Raw genomic sequence first — 15,956 nt, forward strand, 5'->3', positions numbered from 1 at the left:
TGATATGATATGATATTATTGTACATGATTAGTTGCACTGATTATTCATGTTGTGTTGAGAACCCTTAGTAGTTCATGACTTAGTGGCCTTGTGCGTCATGAACAGACCTAGTGACATGTGTGGGTGTGTTGACTGAGTTTAGGTGGTGAACCCGAGTTTCAATGTGGATTATGTTTGACTTAGAAAATACAAGAGAGTTGGGATGGGGAAGTCCATGTTCATGTGATCGGATAAGGCTGTTGATGTATCTTCCAGGCTCGCGCCAGTGAATTCGTGTAGTCACTGGGGTTGGTTTGTTAGTCTAAAGTGAATTCGTGTAGTCACTTTAGTCAGTGAATTTGTGTAGTCACCCGAGTTCTGCTTGAGTTCGGACCAGGCCGAAATCGGATTGCGTGTAGTCCTCTGACTGATTCGTGTAGCGGTATTGGATGCGCGTAGGGGATTTGTGAACAACCAGTTATCCGATGACAGGAGCGTTGACTCTGTGTGAGGTGTGGACCACTGAGATTTAGGTTGGTTAGTATTCGACCCTGATACTATTTTCACTTAGCTGCGTGTTACCATTAGATTTCAGTTGTATGCTTTGTTGTCTTTCTTGATAGTATCATTATTATCATAGTATGGGTCGTTAGACCGCAATATCTGTTCATGTGAGATCTTGCCGTGCGCCATGCACCTGACGTACACCTGTTTTCTCTGGTGTACGTCAGACTTAGGGGACGAACAGGTTCAGTTCGATGATGCAGCAGAGCCGGAGTATACCCAGCCGGAGTGTCCTTCCGATGGAGTGGAAGAACAAACTGAAGCCTAGACGTGTCTTTCTTTCTGTAGTAGCTGATAGAACACTCTTATAGTATTTTCTATAGTTGGTGTCGGATTTGGTTATATTGTTAGTATTTCCTTTTGTTATGGACTTTGTATTTCTTATTTTCTAGTTGAACTGTTGTTGTAGTAAGGGTATGTTGAACCATATTTTATGTCTGGGATGATCTGTTGATGATATGTTTATTTCTTATTCTGAGTTGTCTATTATATTCTTGCTGATTGTGATCGGGGACCTGTGCCTTTGCATTGTATTTATTTCCAGACGCTTAGCGTATTGGATTGAGAAGAAAAGAAAAAAAAATAGTAGTATATATTTCTTCTCAATCTAATACGTCGCGGGCTTGTTCACGTTCCGATTCTCGGGTATTTTGGGAAGTGGGGCGTGACAGGTTTTAGTGGTGGCCCATGCAGGTCACGGTCCCGAGTCCTCCCTAGTAAGAATATGGTAGACAATCTAGATACATATCATATTTCATCCGTAAGACTATAATTAAGTTCTTATATTATTATTTTAGACTATAATTAATTTCTTATACTGTTATTTTAATAACTATGTTTTAACTCCTATTTTCTAATATATTGTTTTGATTTTAACTCTAATTCTTTGATCCTCGTTTTCCTTCAGAATTATGGTGGGTACTCGTAGTAATGGTAACCCATCCAGTGGTAATGGTCAGATGCCTGAAGCAGATCCGCAGCAGCTTTTAGCGATGATTCAGGGGCTGGTGACGAACCAGCAGTTCTTAGCTGGGCATTTGCAGCAGGAGCCTCAGCACCAGCATCCACCTCGCTCGGAGCCTGGTGTTAGAGAGTTTCGATATATGCGACCTCCTTCCTTTACTGGTGCCGATGGACCTTTAGCAGCTGAGGAGTTCCTCAAGGTCACGGAGACTATCCTTACGGTGACTCATATTCCCCCTGCAGAGTGGGTAGATCTCATGGATGTTCAGCTCACGGATACAGCTAGAATCTGGTGGGCTGCTGAGAAGACACACCTAGAGAGGCCGATTCTGTGGGAGACATTCACGGATCGCTTCAATAGGAAGTATTTTCCTCAGTTGGCTTTGGCTGGTAGGGCTCTCACGACTCACGACGCCGTATTGGATGCAGCACGTGAGATTGAGAGCGTGCAGAAGGAACCAGAAGATTCACACTTGATTCAGAGTAGGACACCAACAGCTCCGACCCGAAGTGTCGAGCGTCTCCCTCCGAGACAGCAGCAGCAGAACCCGCAGAGGCAGCAGCATTCTCAGCGTCAGCCATTTCATCAGAGTCACCCTTATCAGCGCCCGGGAGTGCAGACTCGCGGCCAGCCTTCGGTGAGGTGTTCCTATTGTAGCTACCCTGGTCATACTCAGCAGGATTGCCCCAGGCGTCTTCATCTATGCTTCAGTTGTGGGTCCCCCGACCATATGAGTCGAGATTGTCCTCAGAAACAGCAAGCTCGTTTGCCACCACCTCCAGTTCGGACAGCTCTCCCAGCTCCACCTCGACCAGTCCCGGCAGCACAGCCTCAGCCCAGACCCTATCCTCGAGCTGGGCCACTTCCTCCACAGCAGCAGGTATATCAGGAAGCACACAGGCAGCAACCTCGGCGACAGATGTTCATGATGTCAGCCGTAGAAGCTGAGGCGAACGATCAAGTTATCACTGGTAAGAATTGTTTATCTTAGTCTTAATTGCATATAAATTTTCTTATTACATAATGATACTATGATAGGATTGTTTAAGAATACTAAGTTAGTTATATTTACATCCTCATATAATAGGCAAGGTCCTTGTTTCTTCCGTTCCTGCTTTATCACTCTTTGATTCCGGAGCCTCCCATTGTTTCTTGTCTCGTCGCTTTGCGAATACCCACTCTCTTCCTATAGCTCCTTTGACTACGGGCTGGAATATTAACACTGGCAGTGGTGTCTTAGTAGCATCCAGTGGTTATGAAGCATGCCCTGTAGTCATCTGCGGGAGGGAACTCTTCGCAGATTTTCTGGTGATAGATTTGCCGAGCTTTTTGGAATGGATTGGTTGGGGTCGTTCTTTGCCACCATTGACTGTCGCCGTCGGAGCGTAGTATTCGAGATACCGGATCACCCGAGATTTGAGTTCACTAGTGGTAGCACATCGGCCGGACCGGTGGAGTTCAGAGCTAGACCGAAGAAGGCGACGTTAGCTGCGATGCAAGTGGAATCCGAGAAGCCAATTGTAGTTCGAGAATTTGAAGATGTATTTCCCGACGACATTTACGGATTGCCACCAGATCGGGCAATTGAGTTTTCCATAGAATTGAAGCCTGGAGTTGCTCCAATCTCCAAGACCCCTTATCGTATGCCTCCGACTGAGTTGACCGAGCTTCGGACTCAGTTGGACGATCTTTTGCAGAGAGGGTTGATTCAACCTAGTGTATCGGCATGGGGAGCACTTGTATTGCTCGTGGGAAAGAAGGATGGATCCAAGCGGATGTGCATCGACTACCGGGAGTTAAATGCGGTAACAGTGAAGAATAAGTATCCACTTCCCCATATCGATGATATCTTCGATCAATTGGGAGGATCGAGAGTATTTTCTAAGATGGATTTGTGGAGCGGTTATCACCAGGTGAAGGTTAAGGATTCTGATGTCCCCAAGACTGCATTCCGGACGAGATATGGACATTATGAATTCTTAGTGATGCCGTTTGGTGTGACTAATGCACCGGCGACATTCATGAACCTGATGAATCTGGTATTTTATGATGTGCTGGATAAGTTTGTGGAAGTCTTTATTGATAATATCTTGGTGTACTCTAAGAGCGAGGCGGAGCATGCAGAGCAATTGCGGTACGTGTTGAAGACATTGAGAGAGCATCAGCTATTCGCTAAGTATAGTAAATGCCAGTTCTGGCTAGATCGTATAGCGTTTCTGGGACACGTGGTGTCAGGAGACGGCATATCAGTGGATCCGGAGAAGGTATCTGCAGTGAAGGATTGGCCTACCCCTAAGTCGGTGTCAGACATTAAGAGCTTCCTGGGATTAGCTGGTTACTACCGTCGCGGAGCCGATGACACGACTTACGAGGAAGGATATTAAGTTTGTCTGGTCCGACGCTTGTGAGCAGGCGTTTGAGGAGTTAAAGTCTCGACTGATTTCGGCCCCGGTGTTGACGATACCAGATAAGAGTGGGAACTTTGAAGTGTTTTGCGACGCATCAGGTAGAGGATTGGGATGCGTTCTTCAGCAGGATTTCCTTCATGCATATTTTTTTTTTGTAAATTGTTTGTCATCATCAAAAAGGGGGAGATTGTTGGCCTTCTTGTTTTGATGATGTTTAACAAACAATTTACCACTAATGTTGTTTGTCTAGTATTTGTGTTTTCCTATGTATTGTAGACAAACAACGTAGTTGGAGGATGGATGGAATAGAGCTTCAACGATCATATCCAAAGGAGGTTGGCGGAATGTCGGTGAAGCCTTGCAATTCAAAGTTAAAGATCAAGTTCAAGCTTCATCCGCGAGATTACCAAGTAGAGCTTATTGAAGACCAATCAATCTTGGGTAATTTAGTTTAGGATTTATATTATGTGTCTTAGATACTCTAAGCTCAATATAATATACACACACGTATTTGGTTTCTATGTATATATATAGTTATATATATACATGCATGGTTTTAGGTTTTCATGTTTTGGACATACTTGCAAAATACATGAGTTTTCACAAATGGAAATTCAATTTGAGAAATTCTTTTTCTAACATGTTTGTTTTCATGTTTATAAACATTTCGTAAAGTTTCATCAAGTTTGGAATTGATTTGTTATGTTTAATGGAATTTACAAAATCATGTTTTTCGTTCGTGCATGTTCGTGCATGTTTTACAAAATAGATGAGTTTTCATAAATGGGAAGTGATATTCAAGAAATTCTTTCTTTGACATGTTTATCTACATGTTTAGAAACTTCCCTCAAAATTTTACTATTTTTAGAGTTGATTTACTGTGCCCAATTGATTTTACAAAATCGTATATGTTAACAGTTTTTCAGAAACTGTAAATTTGTGTTCAAATATTTATTTCTCTCAACTGAGAAAAGATTTTTCAGAAATTCTTTCTCTGACATGTTATTCTACATGTCTAGAACATTCCCACAAAATTTCATAATTTTTGGAGTTCATTTACTATTTTAAATTGATTTTACAAAACAGCTACACACTGCTACAGTACCGGTCGACCGGACCGGTCGACCGGACTGGAAATGTTTCTGAAACTTTTTCAGGTTTGTACAGTGCGAGCGGTCGACCGAAAAAAAGGTCGGTCGACCGCCCAGCTCCCAGAATGCCCATAACGGCTATTTTTTTGTATCCGTTGGAGGGGTTTTTGGTCTTTTGGTTTGGGCTTTTGTTTGAGGTATTGGGAGGCTATAAATACCCCCTTATACCTCAGTTTTAAGACATCAAAGAGAATGTTTTAAAATAGTTTAACAAAGGTTTAAACTTGTTTAGTGCTTGTTAAAGTTTGGTTTAAAGAGCTTTTAATTGAGGGTTTGAGTTTGTGAATTCAATTTCACAAGAGCAAGTGGAGATCATCCTTTGGTGTTTGAGCATTCACTCTTCTCCCACTCTCTTGTCATCTATAGAGAAGTTTCCTTAAACTCAATTCTAGCATTTTATAAGTTTGTTCTTAATTTCATAAGCTAGATTTCATATTGAGTTTATATTGTTTTATCTCTTTGTTCACACACAACCTATTGAGCTTAGTGTATTTACATTCATACTTGTGAGGATTCACTTGTAATACACTTGTACACCGAGAGAAGTGTGTGGTGAGAGACGGGGTCGAATCCAAGAGGAGTGGCGTCGGTTGACGTGCCTAGGGAGAGGTTGTAACCGAGCACTTGAGGGAGACACGGCTAGGTCCAACACTTAGTGGGTGTAGAGTGTGATTGCAAGAGTGTGAGTTGTAGAGTTTTCGGTTAGCTAGAAAACCGAGTGTGTAGAAGAGGGTGAACGTAGAAAACCCGGTTGTGTTAGTGGATTTCTCCCCGGGAGTGGGGAGCGGAGACGTAGGACGGAAGGTCCGAACTCCGTGATCATATTGCTTGTTTGAGTTTGGCTTAGCACACTTATATTTGTTCATCTTTATAGCCTTTCTCTCATTGTTTATTTCATCCACTATATCATTTGTTTATGTTACCCTTGTGTTTGCATATCCTTGCATATATCATATAGTATACCTCTTTGCTAGGATATATCACCTTGTGTATATTGCATATTCTTGCACATAACTCTTTGTATATCTATCTTGCAAGAATATATTTGTTAATTAGTTTTAATTGGCATTTAATCGGATTAGATTAGCATAAGACCCTAATCACCCCCCCTCTAGGGTCTAACAATTGGTATCAGAGCTTGGTGCTCTTTGATTTAAGGTCTAACCACCTTGAGTTAAAGATCCAAGTTATCTTATTTGTGCTAATCTAGTTATGATTGCATTTGTCTTGCTTGCATATGTTCATATATATATCTTGAATATGAATGTATTTTGTTTAGGCTATAAATCCAATGTTGCTCCTAAATTCATTAATTTTCCCTATGCACAATGGGCTTCTAGATTTAAACTATTTGTTGAATCTAGAAATATTGACTTATGGAAAATTATTGATTGTGCTTATATTGTGCCCACATTGGAGAAATCTAAGTGGAGCAATCATGATAATAAAATGTTTAATATGAACAAGCTTTTGTTAGAATATTTGCTTAATGCCTTTGACTCATCATTTTCTAACAAATTTGTTCATTTTGATAGTGCTTACAATTTATGGAAATTCATAGAAGCACATCAAGGCAACTTGGAGGAAATCCGACGTAGTTTGGAGGATTGTTCTTCAAGTGAGTGTGGAGCATCATCATGCACACGGCCACTAGGCGATAGCCCTAGTGTGGTAAGCGATTCGGAATCCGATAGTGATATATCCATCAATGAACTCGCTTGTGCATATGATAGATTATCTCATGCCTATACAAAATTGCAAAACAATTTTATTGATCTTAAAAGCAAGCATATTAGTTTAAAATCCGATCATGAGTCGCTAGCTTCCAAACTTGATATTGTTGTTAAAGAGAATGCTATTTTAAAAGAAAACAATGAGTTATTAAGTTTGGAAAATAATAACATGTCTTCATCTATTGCTAGCTTAACTCATGCTAATAATAATGCCATGATAGAAGTAGAAACTATTAGAAATAAGTTTAATTCTTTTAGAAATGATCATGTTTCATCTACTTCTATTTCCAATGCTTGTATGCATAATGATGAATTGAATCTTGTGAAAAACCGAATATCATCTTTAGATTCAACCCTTAAAACATGCATTGTAGATAATAAGAAACTTATGGACTTGGGTGCAAAGTCTAGTACTACAACTTCTAAACCCGTACACTTTGCACACTTGTATAGTAAAACTTATAAATGCTCCATTTGTGGTCGAAAAGGCCATTTAGCTAAGTTTTGCTATGATGCACAAAAACATAAGAATATTAATTCTTCTTGTGCATCTCATAAGGCTTCTTCTTCATCACATGTACACACACATGCACCCATTGTTCATCATAAGCATGCTAATGTGTATCATTGTGATTTTTGTGGTAGAGTTGGTCACTTAGCCAAGTTTTGTTTTGATTTGCGAAAAGTTTCTAAATCGCAAAATATTTCAAGTAGACCAACATTATTTCAAAATGTTTCTCATTTGCAAAATAATCTTAAAAGACCATCTTTATTTGCAAATGTTCCTCGTGCACATCCACATGGTCAACATAACCAAATGCATCCTCTTCATTGCACTTATTGCAATCGAATGGGTCATTTGCATAATTATTGCTATGACCGGACCCGTGCACTAAATGCGCCCAAATGGGTTCATAACCCTAGGGCTTTGAGCTTGAATGATAGGGGTCATGTCCCTAAATCTTTTGGTACCAAGAATACTTGGGTACCAAAACAAATTTGAATTTAAACCAAGAATTTTAGTATTTTTCTTTTTCTTTTCTTGGTTTTTGAAAAATGTATTTTAAACTTTTATGAAAACAATTCCTTTTATTGGTCAAATTCTTTTGTTTTCATAATTCCTAGTTTTGATTTTGATGAGAGGTTTGTAATTATATAACCCTCTGGGTTTATTGGGTGTTTATTCCCAAATCATGTTTACCGGATGCTAGAATGATTATATGGGTTAGAACAAGCTTTAGAGCTTGATATATTGTTGCCTCTCTTGAAATTCTTTTATCAAAGATTTTGTTTTGAATTATTGTTTTGAATTCATTATATTTCACTTATATGATGATATTTATGTGTTTGTGCTAATGGATCATCTATTCGTGCTTTATAATGTATTCTATGAGTGGTTTGATCAAGTTATGTAAAGAAAATTTTTCTTTATTGATCAAACATTGTTTTTGAATATAAACTTTGATTTATGATTTCTTTTGGTTGAATTGTTTTCATTTGAAAACTTTTTGCATGATTCTCATGTTCCTCTTCTTTTGATTTCATAAATCTATTCTTTTATATGGTTTTTATATTTTTTGTGTTAATGAGACACTATTTTCATATTGACATATTTATATGTGTTCTCATTATCTTCATGTATGTGAGTAAATTTTTAGCATATTCATGTATGCTTGCTCACATATGTTTTTGCCATGATCTTCATTGCTTATATTCTATATGGCTTTTTGATAGGGGGAGCAATCCCTATACTTGTTTGATACTCACCTATGCTTATTGGTAGGGGGAGCTTTCGCTCTCTTATTCTTTTTGTCCCCTTTTTGATGTTGTCAAAGGGGGAGAAATATTGTGAGTATATTCTTTCTTGCTTATATGCATGATATATCTTGTATATTCATTTCCCTTCATGCATATATCTTTTTTTTGTAAATTGTTTGTCATCATCAAAAAGGGGGAGATTGTTGGCCTTCTTGTTTTGATGATGTTTAACAAACAATTTATTACTAATGTTGTTTGTCTAGTGTTTGTGCATTCCTATGTTTTGTAGACAAACAACGTAGTTGGAGGATGGATGGATTGCGCCATAACGACGATATCAAATGGAGGTTGGCGGAATTGTGGAGTGAAGCAACATACAATTCAAGTTAAAGATCAAGTTCAAGCTTCATCCGCAAAGTGTACCAAGTCAAGCTTATTGAAGATCAAGATCGGCTTGGGTAATCTAGTTTAGGTTTTATATTATGTGTGTTAAGTACCTTAAGCTCAATATCATATACACACACGTATTTGGTTTCTATGTATATATATAGTTATATATATACATGCATGGTTTTGGGTTTTTCATGTTTTGAATACTTTTGCAAAATAATGAGATTTCACAATTGGGAAATGCAAATTAGAAAATTCTTTTTGTAACATGTTCAAAATATCATTTGCAAACATTTCTCAAAGTTTCATCAAGTTTGGAATTGATTTGTTATGTTTAAAGGAATTTACAAATTCACGTTTTCGTTCGTGCACATGTTCGTGCATGTTTTACAAAACTGATGGGTTTTCACAAATGAGAAGTGATATTTGAAAAATTCTTTCTCTGACATGTTTATCTACATGTTTAGAAACTTTTCTCCAATTTTTACTATTTTTGGAGTTGATTTACTGTGCCTACTTGATTTTACAAAATCGTGTATCACAGCAGATTTTCAGAAACTGTATTTCTGTGTTAAAACATTTATTTCTCTCAACTGGAAAATTATTTTTCAGAAATTCTTTCTCTAATATGTTTGTATACATGTCTAGAACATTTCCTCAAAATTTTATAATTTTTGGAGCTGTTTTACTATTTTTAACCGATTTTATAAAATCGGATATACCTGCTTCAGTACCGTCGGTCGACCGAAATTTCCGCCGGTCGACCGAAATTTACCATCGGTCGACCGAAATTTCCACCCGGTCGACCGAAGACTCTCTGGACATCTCCTGCGACTCTGACCTTGTTTCCGGTCGACCGCGTTTTTCATCGGTCGACCGCTGGAGTCCCAACGGCTCTTTTTAGAGCCGTTGAAGATGGTTTTTTGGTCTTTTGACTTGGGATTTTTGGCTGAGTTTTGAGAGGGTATAAATACCCATTGCTGATCTCTTTTCAAACTATCTAAGAAGTTTTTAAACAAGTTTTAAACAAGGGTTTAAGTGTGTTTAAGGGTTTGTTTTTGTTTGTGAAGAAGTTTTCACAAGTGGAGGAGATCATCTTCTTGTTTGGGCTCCAATCTCCATCTCTCCATCTTGTCTTCCATTGAGAAGTTTTCTAAACTCTACTCTAGCTTTCATTTGTTATTTGTTAATTATCAATTCTATTAAAGCTAGTTTTATATTGAGTTTAGATTTGATTTCACTCATTGTTACACACACCCACTTTGAGCTTATTGTATTTGCATTCATAATATATTAGGGTTGTGAGAGTTGTAGCATTGAGTGTGAGCTTTTATTGTGTTCTCATCCATATTAGAGAACAATTTATATTTGTTACATTGTGAGATTGTTAGGTTTTCGGTGAGCTAGAAACCGAGTGTGGGGTGAAAGTTTTCGGTGAACTAGGAAACCGATTGTGAGGAGTGACGTTGATCGGTGAGCGTTGAAAACCGATACTGTGAGGTGTAAACGTTGTTCGGGTGAACGTAGAAAACCCGGTTGTGATAGTGGAATTCTCCCCGGGAGTGGGGAGCGGAGACGTAGGACGGAAGGTCCGAACTCCGTGATCATATCGTGTGTTTGTGATTGCATTGGCGTTCTTATTCTTGTTTTCATATCTTATATCGCCTTTGTGTATTGCTCATCATATTACCCTATCACTTGTGTAGATTGTTTATTTTACCCTTGTGTTGTTTATATATCCTTGCATATATACATATTCATCATATATGATATATCTCTTTGTTGTTCATATTACTTATCCTAGCTCATATACATTGTTGTATTTCATACTTGCTAGGATAACTTGTTAATAAGTTTTAATTGGCATTTAATCGGATTAGATCAGCATAAGACCCTAATCACCCCCCCTCTAGGGTCTAACAGAAGCATGAGCAGAATTATCCTACCCACGACTTGGAGTTGGCAGCTGTGATTTTTGCCCTTAAGCATTGGAGGCATTATCTGTTGGGAGAGCAAGTGAAAGTGTTCACTGATCACAAGAGCTTGAAGTACATATTTACTCAGAAGGAGCTCAACATAAGGCAACGCCGATGGTTAGAACTGATGGCAGATTACGACATTGATCTTCGGTATCACCCTGGCAAGGTCAATGTAGTACCAGATGCATTGAGCCGATTGTCGGCAATCCTGACCCTCACGGCTCAGTGGAGACTCCAGCAGGAAGTGAGGGATATGAGTATAGAAGTTTTTCTTCCAGGAGTCACCACTTCTTTGATGAATCTTCAGATTCAATCGACACTGATCGAGCGAATCAAGGCAACTCAAGCAGGTGACCCATTCCTTCAGAAGTGCAGAGAGTTAGCAGTGGTTGGTCTTCGACCGGAATTTGTTGTTCATGAGGATGGATCCTTACGATTTGGGAGTCGTATCTGTGTACCAGGAGGAGATGTTCGAGAGGACTTATTACGGGAAGCTCACAGCTCACCGTATTCTATTCACCCTGGAGGTACGAAGATGTATAAGGATCTGAAGCTGAATTATTGGTGGCATGGTATGAAGAGAGATGTGGCTCGTAGTGTGGCTAAGTGCCTTGTATGTCAGCAGGTGAAGGCAGAGCATCGGCGCATCGCCGGTCTTTTGCAGCCGTTGCCTATTCCGGAATGGAAGTGGCAGCATGTCACCATGGACTTCGTTACTGGCTTACCTCGGAGCACTAAACAAAATGACGCCGTTTGGGTGATCGTAGATCGATTAACCAAATCGGCTCACTTCATTCCTTTCCGAGTGGGACAGTCGACGGAGCATCTTGCTCAGAGATACATGGAGGTAAAATATCTATCTCTATATGTTCGATGAGTTCCTTTTCAAGAGTGTTAGTAAATCTCGAGTATTGCAGGAGGTCATGCGATTGCACGGAGTTCCAGTGTGCATCGTTTCGGATCGCGATACCCGATTTACCTCAGAGTTCTGGAAGAGTTTGCAAGCGAGTCTTGGGACCAGTCTCAGTTTCAGCACAGCTTATCATCCCCAGACCGATGGACAGTCAGAGAGGACCATTCAGATTTTGGAGGATATGCTTAGAGCTTGTATGCTTGACTTCCACGGGTCGTGGGAAGATCACTTGCATTTGGTGGAGTTTGCATACAACAATAGTTTCCAGGCTAGTATTGGAATGCCCCCTTTCGCAGCATTGTATGGTAGGAAGTGTCGTTCTCCGTTGAGTTGGGACGATGTTGGTGAACGGGAGATTTTTGGGCCAGAGTTGATTGAGAGATCAGTTGATGCAGTCAAGATTATTCGGGAGCGACTTCGCATTGCACAGGACAGATTCAAGCATTGGGTAGATGCGAAGCGTCGGAATTTAGAGTTTCAGCCAGGAGATCATGTATTCCTGAAGATTTCCCCCAACCGAGGCACCATTCGCTTCGGAAGGCATGGGAAGTTGAGTCCGCGATATGTGGGACCTTTCGACGTATTAGAGAGAGTTGGAGAAGTGGCGTACCGACTTGCATTACCAACCGCCCTGGCTGAAGTGCATAACGTATTCCACGTTTCTCAGTTGCGAAAATACGTTGGAGATCCGAGTCATGTCGTAGATTTCTTGGAGATTGAGGTGCGACCCGATCTGACATACGAAAAGCAGCCTGTGGCGATTTTAGACCGTAGGGAGAAGACCCTCCGGAATAAGACCGTTTCGCTTGTTCGTGTGATGTGGCACCCAGATTCTCCTGGAGAGTCGACTTGGGAAACTGAGTCTGAGATGCGACAGCGATACCCTCATCTATTTCCTGAATCCTAGTTGTCTTGTCTTGTACCTTATTCTGAAATGTCTTGTATGACTTTTTCTATTTATGGATATGCAATATATTTTGAACTTTATATGAGTTGAGATGAATCTGTCTTTATATTTCGTCATTGTTTTAATTCCGAGGACGGAATTTGTTTTAAGGGGGGTAGGATGTAATGACCGTAAATTTCTAATACGGGTTTAAATAATTTTCTAGTATTTAAATATTAAATATTATTTTTCTAAAAGAATATTTGTATTTCCCCAATTTTTCTAGAATTTTCTACGATTTAAAAAAATACTGTATTGTATTATTTTAATAGTTTTGCTAATTATAAATTTAATTATTTCGGTAAAACTTTTAAATTAATAGTTAATTATTTATTATTGTTATTGTTATTAGTATTATTATTTTGATCATAAATTTTTAATAATTATTTGATTTAAATTTTTGGTATTTTTAAATTATATTGTAAAGGGGTATTTTTCCCCGTGTTTTTCCTACGGTATTTCACTTTGTTTCTCTCTCTTCATCTCTCTCACCGCCGCCTCCCCTCTGAAACCCCGACGATGCCAGCCCCTGCTCGCCGTCATCGAGCTCCGACGACTCCTCGAAGCTCCGTCACTCCACCTTCGTCCAACTCGAAGCTCACCGCCAGCCATGTCTACCCTCTGACCACCATCCACGCGGCCGCCCTCCAAGCTCCCCAGTCCGAACACCGCACCCCCTGCAGCACTGCCCTTGCGCTCCGACCTCGCCACCGCCGCTCGCCGCAGCTCCAGTCACCGCTCCAACCTCCGACGAGCTCCACGACCACCCGACCCCCTCCTCCGACGTGCCCACTGAGCTCAGACCCGCGCGCCGCTGCCTCGAGCTCGAGCTCAGCCCCGACCAGCCACCGTTCGCCGTCGTTGACTCCAGCCCAACCCCGTCGTCTCAGCTTCGCCGCCTGAACACCCCGCGGCCGCTACTTTGGCCACCGCCGCCGGCGAGCTCGAATCAGCTCACTGCAAAAAACTACAGTCCGGAGCCAACTTTGCGCGTGTTTTCCGGCCAACTCCGACATCCGTTTCCATCGATTCCTTCGCCGGTGCGTAGCCCTTCGTATTGTCTATCGCACGGTATATTTCTTTCACTTGGGCTCCTTATGTACACCTCGTTATACTCGTTCGAATATCACACGTCGTATTAACACACTAATTGTTATTTTAGCCGTTGATTCCGCGAAACTCGTCGTAACGCTGTGCAATCACCCCGATGACTCTCTAATACAGTCCACGATATACCCAAGGCAAGATCCCACTTGCTCAGATCTGAATTTTATACCTGTTATAAATTAATTGCTTAGTTTATTTGCGATATATTTATCTGCGTAGGTCGTTTAATAAATAATATTAGATAAATCGTAATTATGTGATAATTAGTATTTTTAGAATAATTATGATAAATTAAAAAGAATTTATTTCGGTAGCAGAATCATTTTTGGACAATTATATTAATTAAAAAGAATTTATTTAAGAATGAAACCATTTTTAGGAAAATTATAATAATTTAAAAGGAATTGTCTTGAAAAAGAACCATTTTAGAATAATTATAATAATTTTTAGAAATTATCTTGTGGAAGAAATTATTTTAGAATGATGAATATTTTTAAAAAGGAAAGTATTTGTGAATGATAAATATTTTTAAAAAGAAATTATTTGTGAAAATAGAATATTGTGAATTAATGAGAATTTATATTATTTTTGAATTTATGAATTTTATTAAAAAGATCTATTTTAGAAAAAAAAGAATTATTTTGAAGTAAATAAATTACTATTTCAGAAGATTATTTTAAGAACAATTTTATGATCCAAATTCTTAACCTTGATTATCTGATATGATATGATATTATTGTACATGATTAGTTGCATTGATTATTCATGTTGTGTCGAGAACCCTTAGTTGTTCATGACTTACTGGCCTTGTGCGTCATGAACAGACCTAGTGACATGTGTGGGTTTGTTGACTGAGTTTAGGTGGTGAACCCGAGTTTCAATGTGGATTATGTTTGACTTAGAAAATACAAGAGAGTTGGGATGGGGAAGTCCATGTTCATGTGATCGGATAAGGCTGTTGATGTATCTTCCAGGATCGCGCCAGTGAATTCGTGTAGTCACTGGGGTTGGTTTGTTGGGCTAAAGTGAATTCGTGTAGTCACTTTAGTCAGTGAATTTGTGTAGTCACCCGAGTTCTGCTTGAGTTCGGACCAGGCCGAAATCGGATTGCGTGTAGTCCTCTTCTTGCCGTGCGCCATGCACCTGACGTACACCTATTTTCTCTGGTGTACGTCAGACTTAGGGGACGAACAGGTTCAGTTCGATGATGCAGCAGAGCCGGAGTATACCCAGCCGGAGTGTCCTTCCGATGGAGTGGAAGAATAAACTGAAGCCTAGACATGCCTTTCTTTCTGTAGTAGCTGATAGAACACTCTTATAGTATTTTCTATAGTTGGTGTCGGATTTGGTTATATTGTTAGTATTTCCTTTTGTTATGGACTTTGTATTTCTTATTTTCTAGTTGAACTGTTGTTGTAGTAAGGGTATGTTGACCCATATTTTATGTCTGGGATGATCTGTTGATGATATGTTTATTTCTTATTCTGAGTTGTCTATTATATTCTTGCTGATTGTGATCGGGGACCTGTGCCTTTGCATTGTATTTATTTCCAGACGCTTAGCGTATTGGATTGAGAAGAAAAGAAAAAAAATAGTAGTATATATTTCTTCTCAATCTAATACGTCGCGGGCTTGTTCACGTTCCGATTCTCGGGTATTTTGGGAAGCGGGGCGTGACACAACATGTTGACCAACATTGACTCAGAGCTACATGTTGACCGGTATTGACTTTAGGGTTTCAGATCGCCCGGTATTGACTTTTCGTCGCAACCTATTGAGTGGCATTGACCTAGGGTTACACGTTGACCGACGCTAACCTTAGGGTTACGGATCGCCCGTCGTTGAATTTCATCGCAAAGCATTGACTGGCGTTGACCTAGGGTTACGCATTGACCGACGTTGACCTTAGGGTTTCGGATCGCTCAACGTTGACTTTAGGGTTTCAAATCGCCCGACATTGACTTTTCTTCGCAACGCATTGAGTGGCATTGACCTAGGGTGTTCGCGGGGAAAGTTGGTGTTTTCTTCATTATCGATTCCATTGCACTCAGTTAACAACTTTA

Source organism: Asparagus officinalis, chromosome 10, assembly GCF_001876935.1.
Source record: "Asparagus officinalis chromosome 10, Aspof.V1, whole genome shotgun sequence".
Classification (NCBI taxonomy): domain Eukaryota; kingdom Viridiplantae; phylum Streptophyta; class Magnoliopsida; order Asparagales; family Asparagaceae; genus Asparagus; species Asparagus officinalis.